The sequence below is a fragment of the Mauremys reevesii genome, linkage group 2, assembly GCF_016161935.1.
Source record: "Mauremys reevesii isolate NIE-2019 linkage group 2, ASM1616193v1, whole genome shotgun sequence".
NCBI lineage: Eukaryota > Metazoa > Chordata > Testudines > Geoemydidae > Mauremys > Mauremys reevesii.
In genome coordinates, this window is record NC_052624.1 from 32,329,602 (window position 1) to 32,347,821 (window position 18,220).

Below are 18,220 nucleotides of genomic sequence, written 5' to 3' on the forward strand. Positions count from 1 at the left end.
GGAGAGGATGTTTTGTATATAGTTAAATAAATTAAATGCTTCTGTTACAGGTAATACTGATTCAGCTGCCCGCTGCTTCCCGCAGCTCCCATTGGCCGGGAATGGCGAACCGCGGCCACTGAGAGCTGCGGGGGGCCGGGCCTGTGGATGATCAATGTAAACAAAATGTCTCACAGCCCGCCAACTGATTATCCTGATGGGTTGCATGCCAAATGTTGCAAACCCCTACAGTAGAACATTATGCAATATTAACCTTTTTGTGTACCTTGTCAAGATTAGTCCAACTAATGTTCATGATATACCAACACAAATAACCTCATTTTACAGCATATCTATATACACATCCCAAAAGCTGCAGTTGTCAGCAATCTCTTATTTCATTTACTTGAAAAGAGCATGCTTGCAAAAGATTTAGTGTTTAATTGAAGGATTCTTGCATTTTTCTGCCTAGCAGAGCAGTGAAGTTATAGGCCAGCAAAGATGTATGTAATTGTACCCAAGTAAGACTTTCACACATCTCAAGAGGTGTAGGATTTTACATTTCAAATAACAGTACTTGTCTTTGTCTGATGGAAGTCAAGAAAGTATGATTAAATACAGACCGCAAACTTGCCCACTGCAAACCTAGCTGAACATGAAATCTTGCCGGAATTAACATAATTGTTCTTTAAATAAAAAGGCTGCTGTGTACATAGAATATCATGTTATGTTTGCCAGATAAAAAGAAATGTAACCCTGTGAGGAGACTTAGGAATTTGTCTGTGTAAGAGACTCTCTGGACCCAATGTTTTCTTCTTTTGTATAATAAAGTGCAAAGCACCAGTGTGGTGATTGACATTTACATAAAATAGCCAAATGGGGGTGTTCTGGGGGAACTGAAGAATCAAGTTCTGTTTTGCTTGCAAAATTGGGGATGAACTTCAGTCCAACTAAAAATGTACCCCCATTTCTGAAACTACTATCATCTACATCTGGCACCCAGCCAAAGGTGGGGGGGGGTGATGCTGTGGGGTAGTGCAGATAATTCTGGGAAACTACTCTGGAGCTGGAGGCACCATCCTTTATCATTACTGGGTCTATAGTTGGCCGTGACCATCTTGCTTAAAAATCAGTGATATAATTTGTCATACATACAGGTCAATGGACGAGTCCAGAGAAAGAGATTGGAATTTTTTTTGTTCAGTTCTTACATTTTACTTATTTAACACTTCTGAATTTCAACTATTTTATCAGTTTGGAGATATTCCTGATCTTATATTTAGTTTACCTTTTAGACCTGGTGGGCTGAGCAAAAAATAATTTTTCTTTAGTAACTTGTGGTTGTTTCCCATTTGCGGAGATATTCTATTTCACTTTTAAACATGGTGTGTTAGTCTTGTCCACTTTGTTTACTGTTTGTTCTCAGTTTTGTGATAATTCTTTCTATGCCAGAAGAAATTACAGCGAAGACATTATTTATACATCTTAATTGACTGTCTGTTTTTTATTTCAATTCCCTTTTTCCTGTCAATGTTCTTGAAGTGGGGGGAGAGGGTGTGTGAGAGAAGGGATAGTTCAATGCAGGGGTAGGCAACCTATGGCACGGGTGCCAAAGGCGGCACGCGAGCTGGTTTTCAGTGGCACTCATACTGCCCGGGTCCTGGCCACCGGTCTGCGGGGCTCTGCATTTTAATTTAATTTTAAATGAAGCTTCTTAAACATTTTAAAAGCCTTATTTACTTTACATACAACAATAGTTTAGTTATATATTATAGACTTATAGAAAGAGACCTTCTAAAAACGTTAAAATGTATTACTGGCACACGAAACCTTAAATCAGAGTGAATAACTGAAGACTTGGCACAGCACTTCTGAAAGGTTGCTGACCCCTGGTTTAATGAGTGGAAATGAGAAGTAGAGAGGCTTCCCTGATCAGGAGTTTCTCCGCTGGAGAAGCTGGTCTGCTGCAGAGATTATTACAATGTAGGGCTTCAGTGAACTCACGAGAAGTTTCTAAAAGGTTAGGAGGAGAAGATAGGAAAGGATTTGTGACACTAAAACTATATGCGTTATGTATCAGAGGGGTAGCCATGTTAGTCTGGTTCTGTAGAAGCAGCAAAGAATCCTGTGGCACCTTATAGACTAACAGACGTTTTGCAGCATGAGCTTTCGTGGGTGAATACCCACTTCTTCAGATGCAAGCAGTGGAAATCTCCAGGGGCAGGTGTATATATAAGCAAGCAAGAAGCAAGCTAGAGATAACGAGGTTAGATCAATCAGGGAGGATGAGGCCCTGTTCCAGCAGCTGAGGTGTGAAAAACTATATGCGTTATGATGGATGTGACCTCCAGGTTCTCACTGGGGGTCACTGGATGCAAGGGCACTAAAAGAGCAGCATCCCAAGCAATCACTTGCTTGGAGGCAGCTTAAGGCGTATTAGGGAACTTTTAATGCACGGTAGCAGTGTCCACACAGGCAGTAAGTGCATGGCAAATTAGTGTGCTGTAGATTTAGGCCCCTGCTTGCCACACACTAACTCTCCATCTAGACAAGCCCAACAGGATGGATTTAAGTGACAAGCTGCAACTTTACTAACTGGGGGGGTGGGGGAGGGTGCTATGCATGCACTCCCTCCCATACCAGGCAATTAACTGGGACCAGTGCAGGGCTACAGGTCTCCCACCTTTTAACCAATAACTCAGGGTAGACCCTCTTTGGCCAACCATGAGAATACAGCTCACTTATGAATCCTCTTGTCCTTCCCCTTGGAAGGGGAGCAGTGTGCACCAATGGGAGACCTCAGTCTGAAGAACTTTGGATCTCCAATTCTCCGACTGGCCCACAGTCCACAAGCAAAACTGGGTCTTCATTTACCATTGGGAGCTGGCCTCTTGTAGGGCCAGTATCCAGTTGGGCCATGTGTCCAGTATCATTAGATACTGGACATAAGCTGTGATTTACTAAATATTCCTATATTATCTCCTAATCTTAGACTTCCCGGTCCTACTCTATTTAACCTATTTGTGCCTCCACACTGCTTTGAGGAAGGCCAAAATCATACTGACTTCTGCCAATCTGATCCATCAGGAAAAAATTCCTTCCTGACCCCCAAAACAGATGATCTGTCCAACCCACAGTATCCTGAAAACTCAGCTCAACAGACTACTACTACTACAGAGAGGGAGGGTGGTGAGGCAGCTAAAAAGCAAGGCAATATGATCCAAAAAAATCTAGAAAAGCTTTACATTGGGAAGTGTGAGGGCCAATTGACTCTCCAATTCTCCCTCCCTCTACCCCATCTGGCCAATGGAGGACAGATAAACTTTTCCCTACTGTAGGTAAATTTCTGCTTGTTTCAGAGGTATGTGAAAGGGGCCATAATCAGTTTTCTATGCACATATTCACACTCCTCCCTGCCTTTCTGGTGGTTGGGCTTCATTGCTCCTAATTTTATCAAAGACCCCACTGCTGGGTTTTTATATACAGCTGTGTACTTCCTCCCCATTAGTGTTTCCGCTCTGTCAAATGCCATTCCATAATGTACGCAGAGTCCTTGTCTTTTGCAGTCTTCTCTGGAAGCTCATTCATGAAAAATTACTTAAAATTGTGCCTATTCTTTTTTTCTAAAATGTCCAGCAGCCCTATAGTCTTGATTCACTAGAATTTCTGTGAAGATCCTATATAGTGTTTATAAGACTGATGGATTTTTTTAATCCTTAACACGCTTCATATTAGCCTATTTGCACAGAAGTATGGTGTTATCAGTAAATAATGGCATGCATTTTACATAATAGCCCATTAAGTAGTTCAGTTGGGACTCTGACTGATTGGCTCCAGGAATTCCAATGTCTCCCATTCTTTTTTTCAGCTGAGTTTGCAAGTTCTTTCACATTCCATTACCCCAACTGCAGTAATTTGCCTATCACAAGATCTTGGAGGAAATCATAAAGATGATCTCCGGATCTGAGAGCCACTCAGCTCAGGAAAGGGAGGGAGCCTTAATTCTCTATCCTGCACAGCTCTAGCCCAGACCCTAACATTAGGTTATCTGTCTTGAGGTCTCTACAGTGATGCACTATTCACATGGCTCCCCATTATTTCAGTGTTCAAGGTTTATGTTGCTTTCCTGTTTTTCCAGCATCTTTGGGAATAATTGTGTTGTTATTTCCATGCTAGTGTTACTCCATCTCTTCCTGGTATTTTGGCTCATTTCATGCTCTTGGAAAGTATTTAATTTTGGATTGCTTTGCTGGTCACATGTAAGGTCTTATGCTGCTTTCTATATTATGTATATGAGACAAGAATGAAATATTACAGACATCTGGAACCATTTAAACTTTTAAACGAACACATAGCAGGTAGGAACTTTTTCTACAGTAGCTCTCAGATGACATTACATTGTACCACATATTGTCAGCTGAAAACAAAAAGACAGTTACCTTTTCTGTAACTGGTGTTCTTCGAGATGTGTTGCTCATGTCTATTCCACAATAGGTGTGTGTGCTCGCCACATACACCGGTGTCAGAAGTTTTTCCCCTAGCAGTACCCGTAGGGGAGCGCTCCTAGCGACCCCTGGAGTGGTGTCTCCATGGCATGGTATAAGGGGCGCTGCACACTCCCCGCACCCTCAGTTCCTTCTTGCCAGACAACTCCGACAGAGGGGAAGGCGGGCGGGATGTGGAATAGACATGAGCAACACATCTTGGAGAACACCAATTATGGAAAAGGTAACTGTCTTTTCTTCTTTGAGTGATTGCTCATGTTTATTCCACGATAGATGATTCCAAGCTATATCTGTTGGAGGTGTGTAGGAGTTCACAAATTCTCGGGATGGAGCACAGCCCTGCCAAACCCAGAGTCCTCCCTTGTTTGGGAGATGATCACATTATGTGAGGTGAAAGTGTGAATTGAAGACCACATGGCATCCCTACAAATGCCCTGGATGGTGACATAAGCCAAAAAGGCAGCTGACAATTGATGGCGGGGGGATTCTTGCCAGGTCATAACAGGTACGGATGCATGATGTGATCCAGTTGGAGAGCTGCTGAGTGGATATCGGCTGACCTTTCATGCATTTGGCCAAGGCGATGAACAACTGTGAGGACTTTCTGAATGACTTAGTCTGCTCCAAATAAAAGGCCAGAGCCCATCTCACATCCAGCATGTGGAGGCGGTGCTCCTCACTGGACGCTTGGGACAGAGGATTGGCAGGAAAATTTCCTGACCCGTGTGGTAGGCAGAGACCACCTTCGGGAGGAACAAAGGATGTGGGCGGAGCTGGACCTTATCCTTATGGAAAACTGTGTACGGAGGCTCTGAAGTCAGGGCCCTGAGTTCCGAGACCCACCTAGCTGACGTGATCACCATCAGGAAGGCTACCTTCCACGAGAGGTGCGACCAGGAGCACATAGCTAGCGGCTCAAAGGGGGGACCCCGTGAGGCAGGCCAGCACCAGCTTCAGGTCCCACTGTGGGACTGGAGGCCTGACATATAGGAAGAGATGATCCCATCCCTTAGGAATTGGCCAGCCATAGCATGAGAGAATACTGTGTGACCCTGCACCAGCAGGTGGAAGGCTGATATGGCGCCAGGCCCTGGGCTCTAAGGTGAAGGAGGTATTCCAAAATGAGCTGGATAGGGGCAACCACGGGGGAAATGTCCTGCTCATCTGCCCATTGGGAGAACCGAGGCCACTTTGCTAAGTAGGCTTGGCATGTGGAGGGTCTCCTGCTTTCCGAGAGGACGCGCTGAACCCCTTCTGAGCAAGTCCTCTCCTCCTGGCCTAAACATTGAGCAGCCATGTTGTGAGGTGGAGTGCCACTAGGTTGGGGTGGAGAAGGCGGCCCTGGTTCTGGGAGAGCAGGTCCAGGCAGGACGGCAGTGGCCACAGCAGGGCGACCGCCAGACTCGTGAGGATCCCATACCAATACTGGCTGGACCAAACCAGGGCAATCAGGAGGACCCGGGCCCTGTCCATTTTTATTTTTTCCAGGAACTTGCCTATCAGTGGGAATGGGGGGAAGGCATAGAGCAACTGGACCGACCAGTACAGGAGGAAGGCATCGGAGATAGCGCCCCGTCCCAGCCCCTCCCCCAGAGCAGAACCGGGGACAGTGACGGTTCTGCCAGGTCGCAAACAGGTCCACCTGGGGAGTTTCCCACTCTTGGAAAAGCCTGTACACCACCTCTGGGTGAAGGGACCACTTGTGCTGAGAGGAGAAGTCCCTGCTCAAGCAATCTGCCCACAAGTTCTGGGCGCCCGGCAGGTGGTAGGCCTGTAGGCAAATGTTGTGGGCTATACAGAAGTTCCACAGCTTGAGGGCTTCCTGGCAGAGGATCGGGCCCCACCTTGCCTGTTGATATAAAACATCGGTGCCGTATTGTCCATTAGAACTCTGACCACCCAGCCCTCCAGGTGCGAGCGGAAGGCCGTGCACGCCAGCAGCACCACAATGAGCTCCTTGACGTTTATGTGGAGGGCCAGGTCCTGTGCAGACCACAGACCTTGGGTCTGAATGTCCCCTACATGGGCTCCCCACCCCAGGTCCGATGCATCAGACACCAGTTCCATTGACGGGGGCCTGCCTCTGAATGAATCCCTTGGAGCACGTTCCTGGGGGAGGACCACCATCGTAGGGAGGCAATCACCGGTTCGGGCACAGTGAGGACTTTGTCCATCCTGTCTCTGGCTTGGGAGAACACCGAGGCCCACCATAGCTGGAGGGGCCTCATCCTGAGTCTGGCGTGGCGGACCACAGACGTGCACGCCAACATGTGACCCAAGAGCTGGAGGCACACCCTGGCTGTTGTCACTGGAAACCTTGTAACCGTGTCGATAAGCCCTTTCAGGGTCTCAAACCTGTCCGGTGGGAGGGAGGCTCTTGCCGACATGGTGTCCAGGACCACTCTGATAAACTCTATGCATTGTACCAAGACTAACATGGACTTGGTGTCATTTACCAACAGGCCCAAAGTGGCACACGTGGACAGAAGGAGCACCACATGATCCCACACCTTTGACCAGGAGCTGCCCTTGACCAGTCAGTCGTCCAGATAGGGCAGGCTTGCACAACTCATAAAGTGGCAAGGACCATATTACTCCAAAGAAAACAGCTGAGGGCCGAACCTCCCCCACCCAGCGCCGCCAAAACACCACCCCCGCAATTCCCCTGAAACACAACACACACACCCCAGCACCACCCGCACCATGGAAACAAACCCTCCTTCCCCAGCGCCAACCTGCCAAAACAGCTGTGGGCTGAAAAGGAAGGTTTGGGGGTGGGGGGGGGTGATACTTTATTAAGAATTTTTAAATTAAAGCAAACAATTTTTTAAATTATTTTAATTTTTTTATTAATCATGAAAAAATGAAAAACACCTGTTCCGTTGAAAGAAAACATTTGTACTTTTCATAATTACCTTGCAAATTTAATGAGAGATATTACATCTCTTTTCGGCAACAAGCTTGTCGTATTCAGAGGTCATATTTGAAGTGGATATTTTCAAAATGTCTTCCAACAGAAGAACATTGCTTGTTTTTATTCATGTTCATGATGGAAAATGTTTGTTCACATATGTAAGTGCTTCCAAAAATGCTGAATGTTTTCAGTGCAACTTTGATAAGATTCTTGTATTTTTCATCGTCTAGACTTTTGTAGAAGTCCCGCAGGCTGCTTTCTCTGTGCTTATTTCGGTAAACTACCGAACATTGAAGTTCAATAACCTCCAACTGCAAATCTAGTGGCACTTCCTCTGGATCCACAGAAAAGGGATCTTCAATCAGCTTCAACTGGATGTCTTCTTCTTTAGACAAAGTAAGTCTTCTGTCAAAGTCTTCAATCAAAAGATTGACGTGCTTTGCGTATTTTTCTCCTAACTCGGCGTGTTTGTGCTGAGGGATATGCTGTGCACAAGTGGGAAAGTGACACATTTCACCTTTTGACAGCTAACTTCTGAAAAGTTTCAATTTCATTTTGAAAGCTTTCACTGCTGCACACATTTGAAATATAAATTGATTTTTTTCCTGAAGTTGAATGTTGAGATCATTCAGGTGTGCTGTAATATCACAAAAGAAAAAGAGATCTTGATTCCAGGACTCATTTTCAAGCTCTAGGAATTTTATTGGCCCATTTTCTAGGAATTTTGCTACCTCCTCTTTCAAAGCAATGAAACGCTGGAGCACTCTTCCTCGACTCAACCACCTCACTTCCATATGGTAGATTAAGTCGCTGCACTCGACATCTACCCCTTCAAGAAAGGCTCGAAATGTCCTATGTTTTAATCCTCTAGAACGGATGTAGGTTACAATGGAAACTACCACTGACATTACATGCTCAAATTTTAAGACTTTGCTACGCAAAACCTGCTGATGTATAATACAGTGATGTTTGGTTATTTGTCTCCCGATAAATTCTTTAAGAAAAGTAACTGCTCCAAATCTTTTTCCGCACGTGGCTAGAGCACCATCAGTTTGTGAAATCTATGGCCACCAAGTTTGTGAAATCTAATCCTGACATCATTCATGCACTTTATCACTTCACTGGAGATTTCTTTTCTGGTTGTGTGACCTGTCCTGGAGCACATGCCAACAAGTTCTTCAGTAATTTCAAAGTTTTTATCAATACCTCTAATAAAAATAAGAAGTTGGGCGGTGTCTTTTAAATCCGTGCTTTTATCTATAGCTAGGGAGTAAAAGCAGAATTTGCTGACTCTCCACTTTAACTGATCACTTAGATTGGTAGAAATGTCAGCTATTCTTCTCTGTACAGTCATGCGTGATAGACTGACATACTGAAATATTCCCCTCTTTTCTGGACATAACTCAGATACAGCAATCAACATACACTTTTATAAAAAACCCCTTCTGTGAAGCATTTCCCAGCAGCAGCAATTTCCTTAGAAATTTGAAAGCTTACTTTAGTAACCGTATCATCTCAGTGCTCACTTTCTTGAAAATTTGCTCTTCTCCACTAAGGTTTTTCACTAAACTGGCTGCTTTAATTATTTTTTCATTTGGGTTCAATTTGGCGAGATCGGGATGTTTAGTTTCAAAGTGCCGCCGAAGGTTATATTCTTTTGGAACGGCTAACTTTTCGTGACACACGAGGCATAGTATTTTGTCTTTGGAAACAGTACATAAGTATTTATTCGTCCATTCAGTGTTGAAAACTCTGTGTTCTGATTTTATTTTTCTATTTTTCTTTTCACTCATGGTAGCCATTATGAAGCTCAAGATTTTGTTGAATAAATTCACACACAAGGGAAACACTCACAGTTACACACAGAGAAGAGAGATCTCACGGCGCATGGCAAACTATCAAGGCATTGACGGTGTCTGGAAGCCTGTAGAGGAGGAAATAAATGGTGCGCATAGGGTGACCAGATCACAGCAGTAAAATAGGACCTGCCCCCTCTCTGCTCGGCCCCACCATCACACCCCTCTTCAGCCCCCCAAGGGTCACTATATTCCTGCACACAGCAGTACCAAAAATGAAAATACTGAAAATGGATGCCTCCCTCCAGCCACCAACTCGCCACTCGCCTCCTCACTCCCTCCCCCCAAGTATAAAGCCTTGCTGCCACTGCCCGCCCGCCCACTCGGTTCATCATCCCCCCATGAAATAAGGGGAGGGGCAAAGGGGGACAGTTTGAAGGGATTTTCTGGGGCTATGAACTAAGCCAGGGAGGGGATAGGGGGGCAGTGTGAAGGGATTGGATTTGACTATCCAACACACAAACACAGGGGCCGCAGGGAGCCCTGGCTGTTAGGGCAGTTGGAGCGCAGCACATGCGTGCAGAGCTGTGAGGTGGGGCTCCCCCGGGAAGAGGGCGAACCCAGGACCACTGCAAGGATATTTTGCGCCCTAGGCAAAACTTCCACCTTGCGTCCCTTCTTCCCCCCTCCCACCCCACACATCGGTTCATTGAGGGGCAAATCCCAATGAGCCTTTATAGACCCCAGGGGCCAGCCATGCTCAGGGGCTGCTCCCCAGACAAGGTTCCCCCCCATACCCTGAACTCTGGAAGGTGGCTCCTCCCTGCTGAGCCAGGGCACCGCTTTTTTAGGGTTACAATATTTCAACAATCAAAAAAGAGGATGGGGGAGAGCTCCACCCAAGCCCCACCCCATCCACTCCCTCCCACTTCCCACCCCCAACCCATCACGCTCCTTGTCCCCTGACTGCCCCCACCCTACCCGCCCCCCAGGATCCTACCCCCTACCTGTCCCCTGGCTGCCCCAACCCTTATCCACACCCCTGCCCCCAGACAGACCCCTGGGACTCCCACGCCCCATCCAACCACTCCCCACCCCCGACAGACCCCCTCACACAGAACTCCCGACCCATCCAACCCTCCTCCTGCTCCCTGTCCCCTGACTGCTCCGATCCTCTCCACCCCCACCCCTGACAGCCCCCAGAACTCCCACCCATCCAATCCTCCTCCTGCTCCCTGTCCCCTGATTGCTCCGATCTCTCTCCACCCCCACCCCCAACAGTCCCCAAACTCCCGACCCATCCAACCCTCCCTCCGCCCCTGACAGCCCCCACCAGAACTCCCGACCCATCCAACCCTCCTCCTGACAGCCCCCCCAGAACTCCTGACCCATCCAACCCTCCTCCTGCTCCCTGACTGCCCCCGGGACTCCCCTTACCACCATGCCGCTGCAGCCGCTGGCTTCACATGGAGCCAACCAAACAAGCTGCAGAGCACACAACCCCTCCCCCGCAGAGTCCTGCGACACGACACTGAGGGGGGGGAGCCGGGGAGGAACTCTGCCTGCTGGAGGCCAATGGGAGCAGCTAAATCAGGCCCAGGTGCCCAATCAGCAGTGCCGCACTCTGCGAGAGGGGAAGGGAGGGGAGGGAGGAAAAATCCCAGACAGTTGCACCAGCCCTGGGCGAACCCGACAGTCCCAACCCGCGGCTCGTGGGCCGCATGTGGTGCAGGCCTGAGATAGGGGAAGATCTGGATCCCACAGCACCTGAGGTAGGCCGCCACCACCAACATACACTTTGTAAATACCCTGGGGGCAGTGGACAGGCCCCAACTCCGCCCCTTCCCCAATTCCCCGGACCACCTCCTCCCTCAGGCACGCTGTGCTTCCCTGCTTCCACCTCCCTCCCAGCTTGCTGCGCAAAAGCGCTAGGAGGGAGGGAGAAGCAAGTAGTGGCACTCAGAGGAGATGGAGCAGAGGTGAGCTGGGGCCCGTGGGCACGGGGAGTAACCCGGGGGGGGGCGGGAACCACTCCCCGCCCCAGCTCACCTCCGCTCCACTGCTGCCATCTCCTGAGTGCGCCACAACTCCCCTTCTCCCCGCTCCTTCCTAGGCTTGCCGCACAAAAGCGCTGGGAGGGAGAAGTGAGTAGCGGCGCACTCGGGGGATAGCAGAGGTGACCTGGGGCGAGCGGGCGCGGGGAGTAACTCTTCGGGGGGGCAGGGATCCGCTCCCTGCCCCAGCTCACCATCACTCCACCTCTGCCATCCCCTGAGTGTGCCACAACTCCCCTTCTCCCCCCTCCCTCCCAGGCTTGCCGCGGGGGGAGCGGAGGTGAGCTGGCATGGGGGGGCGGGCGGCAAATTTGTTAATCCGTCACTGGCTTTGCCACAGGGCATTTGAAATTTTCACCACCCCTTCGTGGAGAGGCAAGGCCACCTTGCCCGGTACCGAGGCAGACAGGACATTAAAAAGGGGGTCCGAGGGCTCCTCCACCTCCTCTGCCTGAAGGTTGAGGCTTGATGCCACCCTTTTCAATAGCTCTTGGTGGGCTTTAGAGTCCTCCTGTGGGATGGAGGGGGGAGGGCGAGGAGGCAGGTACAGTACTTTGTGTGTCCACTGGCACCGGAGGATCCACCACCTGGTCGGTCTCCAAGGATGTACATCCCACTGACTCCTTCCTTGGAGGCTAAGAGAGGGAGGCTGATGGTTGTTCTGAGGCTCCAGCCACCAAGCGAGCCCCCCACTGGGGGCTGCATCAGGGGCCACGGTGCCCACTGGTACCATTGTGCTGGCCATGGGGCCCGGTGCCACTGCATCTGCTGTGGCACCGGCAGAGCAGGCTGTTCAGCCTAGCTGGCCTGACCCATTGATGGACGGCTACGAAGGGAGGCTGGGCTGATGTACAACCTGCCGCTGTCCTGGACCAGGAGGAACGGCAATGCCAGAAGCGGTGCCAACCTCGAGACCGCGCCCTCGATGTGGAGGACTGGTATCGTCAGTAACAGCTACTCGGCAATCGGCTTTGGCAGGCGGATCCGCGATGGCGAATGGCCAGCGATCAACGCCGGGGGCTGTGGGAGTGGTGCTGTGGCGGGGTCCTGGAGCGAGATGACAAACTGGAATGGTGTCAACGTTCGTGTCACTACCGGCTACGATAGCCCCTCCGAGACAAGGACCTACAGCATCGTCTGCCTCAGTCCCATCGGTGTTTGCTCCTTGAGGCAGAGTGGTGCCTGGAGTCTCTGTCAGACGGAACCCAGCCAGACAACCTAGTGGGAGTCGATGGCGACATACGTGGACTACGCACGGAACAGTCGCTGAGTGGCGAATGGCGTCGGGAATGTTCCCTCGACCGAGACCGGTACCAAGTCTGGACTGTGGGGCCAACATTGGCGGTGCTCCTGGTGCCAGCATGGACATAATGTCTTGGGCTGCCTGCAGGGCCTCCGGTGTGGAGGGCATCCGGACATCCGGGGAAGCCTGCTCTTAATGGGCCGGGCTACTCGCCTTCGACTCAAATTGAGTGGTAGAGGCCGATGGGGATCGAGGACTGCCCAGAATGAGTCTAGCCTCTGCCCCAGTTTTACTTTGGTTCCATGGCGTAGAAGGCCTCTTTTTAGCCTTCTTGGGGTGCCCCATGGATGGGGAGCGGTGCCGACTAGTAGATGGTGCCAAGGGGTCGCCGCGCACCACAACTGCGGTGCCCGGTGTTGACTAAGAGTCTCTCTCTCTCTGGGTGCGAGGCTTAAAACAACTTGCAAATCTTGCTGCAATCACTGAGATGGGTTCCCCCAAACAGCGTAAACAGTCCGCATGCAGATCACTCACTGGCATAGGTCGCCTACAAGTGTTGCATGACTTAAAACCTGGGGCATGGGGCATGCCCTGGCCCAGGTGCACTAGCTAAACTAAACTAATCAAGCTAACTAACTACAGGTACCATACACTGAACGAATAAGAGTTCTGGGGACGAGCTATAGCAGAGCTGGAGCAGAGCCGTTCCAAAGCACCTTCACTGGTGGCAAGAAGGAACTGAGGGTGGGGGGAGCGCGCAGCACCCCTTATACCACGCCATGGAGGCACCACTCCAGGGGTCCCTAGAGATGCTCCGCTACGGATCCTGCTAGGGGAAAAACTTCTGACACCGGAACACGCACACCTATTGTGGAATACACATGAGCAATCACTCGAAGAATAATTATTATTTATTAATTTAAATAGTGCCATAAACATATATGGCACTTCACAGATATAAGACAATGGGTAAGTCCTGGTCCCATTGAAGTTAATGGGAGTTTTTCCATTGCTAACATTTACTACCAAGTGTTAGTGCTTACTTTCATAAGTAGTCCCTTTGACTTCCGTGGGGTTACTCATGATGGTAGTGTTTGCAGAATTGGGCCCATGGGCCTTGATGCTATGTCCTTTAGTCAATGGCAAAACTCCATGGACTTCACTGGGATCAGCATCTGGCACATTATACGCTCTTTGACATGATATGCTGAGGGATGATAAACACTATGGGGAATGTCTAAAAATAATTTTTAAAACTGTTGAATTAACAACTTTGGATAACTAACTAATAAATATGACTACTATTGCATGAATTTAAGTACAAACCTTTCTATTTTGAAGTATTGATAAGGAAAGTAAATCACACTGATAAATCTATGAAATCCTTGCCTAAAATATGTAATACAAATTGTAATTTTTGGCATCCCTCTGGTGCTGCTCAGCTTGTCACCCAACTTTTCATTTCTTTTACACCTATGACACATTACTCATTAATGTATTTGAGTATCTTTAAGTAATATCCTGAGAACTGAGGCAGCAATACGTATCTTACTTAAGCAAATGATTGAAATCTTTAATACAATGCTTCAGAATAATTTAAGAAGTCTCTAAAATGTCCTATAGTCTTGATCTGTACATCTAAAAGAGTGCATCCTATCTCATGTTTACAACCTCTGAGTTGCCTCCTATTTACCAAATCCTCATCAATTCTTTGTCTATCCTCCCTGCTTTATTTGTTTCTAACTGAACTGAGGTACTGTACTGTATATTTCAACTTGTAAACAGAATATCTTGTTTTTTAGTTGTAATATTTCTGTGTAATATTTTCCAAACTCTCTTTTATTGTATTCCACAGTTAAAAAGCCACCTGGATATTCCCTTTCTATTCTTTTTCTTAAACTATCTCTAAGCCTTTCTGTGTGTTTTTGTAATCTGTAAAACAGACTCTTGCAACAGGTTTTCAAAAGACATGTGCAGCTGGTAGCTTTTTTATTATTTCATATATCAGTTGTACTAAATATTGGTGATCTGCTTCAGAAAGATATTAACACTTTTGTTGCTGCAATTACACCTGTGCATTGTTCTATTATACTAAAGAAAAAATGGAGCCTAGCACATGTACATATGTGGGGGAGGGGGCAGAAAAGTGATATAATAAATCTATTATAGCAGAGTGTTTTGTGATAGCTTCAAAGAACAGATGAGAACACATCCAGGTGTTGTTCAAACCCCAATATGTGGTCAAATGTATGTAGTAAACATTAAAGTGGCAAAACTAAAGTAAATGGTTCAGACTCGTGAATGTAACTGTGGCTTGCAATATTTTAAAAATTCCTTATTGTTTATGAGAGACATGGAACACTGTTATGCAAGAAAAATAAGGGGTTTGGGTATTTGCAACTGTCTTCAAGACTGTAAATACAAGGTGGATAAGTGGATTGTGGTGTTCACTGATATCTTTTGGGGACAATGTCAATATTTTTACACTGTATATTAAATTAATTCTGTGTCCTTGAGGTAAAACATACCCTATTATACTGAAAGAAAAATAAGTATTAGTGAGTTGAAGGGGGTTCAGAAAAAATTGTCAGTTATCAGTGGCATCTAGCATTTTCAAGAAATAGTCGAAATAGTGTCTAAAGTAGGATGATCAGTTACATGCATTTTAAAATTCATTTAAAATGTTGATCTCTCACATCAGCTATACAAAACAGGTTTTAGAATGTCATGCAACAAGGGACTTGGCATTTACGAGAGTCTGGCAGGCACCAACGGCTTGACTGCATGGGGAAATAACCTGGAACAGCTAATGCAGAATAGCTATTTCACAGTAGCTCTTCATGTGGACACTTAAATTCTGCAAAGAGTGCCTTTGTGTGGCTTAGTTTAATTCAACTTGGAAGTAGAATAATCTGCAAAAAGACACTTGGTGCAGTGTACTTTAGTTTTGGTGCAGAAGAGGAGTTTCTACATAGGGTGCATCCGCCGAAGTGGGTATTCGCCCATGAAAGCTCATGCTTCAATATGTCTGTTAGTCTATAAGGTGCCACAGGACTCTTTGCTGCTTCTACATAGGGAGTTAGCATAGAATAGCTATTATGCTTTAAATTCACACCCTAGTTCATTCCACTCTAACTTCCCCATGTAGGCAAGCCTTCATACTAGGGCTGTCAATTAATTGCAGGTAACTCACGCGACTAACTCAAAAAAATTAATTGAGAATAATTGCACTGTTAAACAATAGAATACCAATTGCAATTTAATAAATATTTTGATGTTTTTCTACATTTTCAAATATACTGATTTCTATTACAACATAAAATACAACGTGTACAGTGCTCACTTTATATTATTTTTATTACAAATATTTGCACTGTAAAAATGATAAAACAAACACAGTAAAAACTGTTTTATCCAGCATGTTGGGGAAGGGTGCTGGTAAGTGCAAAATGCCGGTTAACTAAGAGGGAGGGAGTTTGGGTGCAGGAGGGGGTGCCAGGCAGAGCGTGGGCTCTGGGAGGGAGTTTGGGTGTGGGAGGGGGCTTGCAGCAGCAGTTTGGAGCATGGGAGAGGGTGCGAGGTACCAGATCCAGGGGCCCCTCACCTCAGACTGCTTCCCACAAGCGGTGACCTGTCCCAGCTGCTCCTAAGCGGAGGTGCGGCAGACCAATGGGAGCTGCATTGCTAGCGCTCGGGAAGCGGGCAGTGCGCAGAGCCGCCTGCCGCACCTCTGCCTAGAAGTCGCCGGGACAGGTTGCTGATTGCAGAGAGCTGCCCGAGGTGAGTGACCCCCGGATCCAGTACCACCTCCTGTGTCCAAGCCCCCTCCCACACCCAAACTCCCTTCCGGAGCCCGTGCCAGTCAGATTATAAACCAGAATTTCAATGAAGATCAGAAATGCCAGTTCATGGAGCTTTCCGGTTGGTGAAGTGCCAGATAAAACAGCTTTTATTGTAGTATTTTTCAATTCACCTCATACAAGTAGTGCAGTGCAATCTCTTTATCATGAAAGTTTAACTTACAAATGTAGTGTTATGTACAACAAAATAACTGCATTCAAAAATGAAACAAGGTAAAATTTTAGAGCAGGGGTGGGCAAACTACGGCCTGCGGGCCACATCTAGCCCACGGGACCGTCCTGCCCGGCCCCCGAGCTCCTGGCCCGGGAGGCCCCTGCTGTCCTCCCTCCCCCGCAGCCTCAGCTCGCTCGCTCCGCCACCGGCACAATGCTCTAGGAGGCAGGGCTGTGAGCTCCTGGGGCAGCGCAGCTGCAGAGCCCGGCCTGACCCAGTGCTCTGTGCTGTGTGGTGGCGGTGGCACCGTGGCCCAGCTCCAGCCGTGCAGCATGGCTGTAGTGCCACCAGCCACCGGTGCTCCAGGCAGCACGGTAAGGGGGCAGGGAGCGGGGGGATTGGATAGAGGGCAGGGGAGTTTGGGGTGGTAGTCAGGCGGGCAGGTGTGTGGATGGTGGTGGTGGGGGAACTGGGGGTTGAATGGGGGCAGGAGTCCCAGGGGGCAGTCAGGAAGGAGGGGGGGTTGGATGGGGCAGTCAGGGGCAGGGATTCCGGAGGCAGTCAAGGGACAGGGAGTGGGGGGGTGTGATGGGGCAGAGGTCCCAGAGGGGTGTCAGAGAATGGGGGGGTTGGATGGGGCAGGAGTCTGGGGGGGGCAGATAGGAGGTGGAGGCCGGGCCACGACCCCCTCCCCTAACCAGCCCTCCATACAATTTACGAAACCTGATGCGGCCCTCAGGCCAAAAAGTTTGCCCGCCCCTGCTTTAGAGTCTACAAGTCCACTCAGTCCTACTTCTTGTTCTGCCAATCGCTCAGACAAACAAGTTTGTTTGCATTTATGAGAGATACTGTTGCCCGCTTCTTAGTTACAATGTCACTTGAAAGTGAGTACAGGCATTCAAATGTCAGTTTTGTAGCCAGCATTGCAAGGTATTTACGTGCCAGATATACTAAACATTTGTATGCCCCTTCATGCTTTGGCCACCAGTCCAGAGACCATGCTTCCATGCTGGTGATACTTGTTAAAACAATAAATCCATTAATTAAATTTGTGACTGAACTCCTTGGTGGAGAATTGTATGTCTCTGTAGTGAGGCGGCCTGGCTCCCGACGGCCCCTGAGAAAGAGGAACCAGAACAGCCACCTCAGTGGGCGGAGCCACCTCAGTGGGCGGAGCCACCGCCGCCTGTTCCCACCCCCCGGAAGTCAAGGGGCGGGACAGGAAGTATAAAAGCCCGGCCTCAACCCTCAGTTGGAGCCCAGCGGCCGGAGAGGACGGACGCTCCTGTTCAGGCTCCTGACTGGCCGAGCCTGCCCAGAGCCAGGTACCCTGACGCGGACGGACCAAGCCTCCCTCGAGCCAGGTACCCTGACACGGACGGACCGAGCCTCCCTCGAGCAAGGTACCCGGACGCGGACGGACCAAGCCTCCCTCGAGCAAGGTACCCGGATGCGGACGGACCAAGCCTCCCTCGAGCCAGGTACCCCGAGGTGGACTGGCCGAGCCCGGTACTCCGAGAAGCTGCCCGAGCATTCCCGTGACCCGAGTCCAGAGGAGCAGCCCGACCTAGAGAGCCCTCAGCACGACGAGGAGCCCATGGTGTGGGACCCCGCTGCAGAGCCCAGCGAGGAGCAGGTACCCATGGAGGGGGAGATGGAGTGTAGCCCGGGGGTAGCCAACCCCTGTCCGGCTGAGGGCACTGACGTGCCCATGT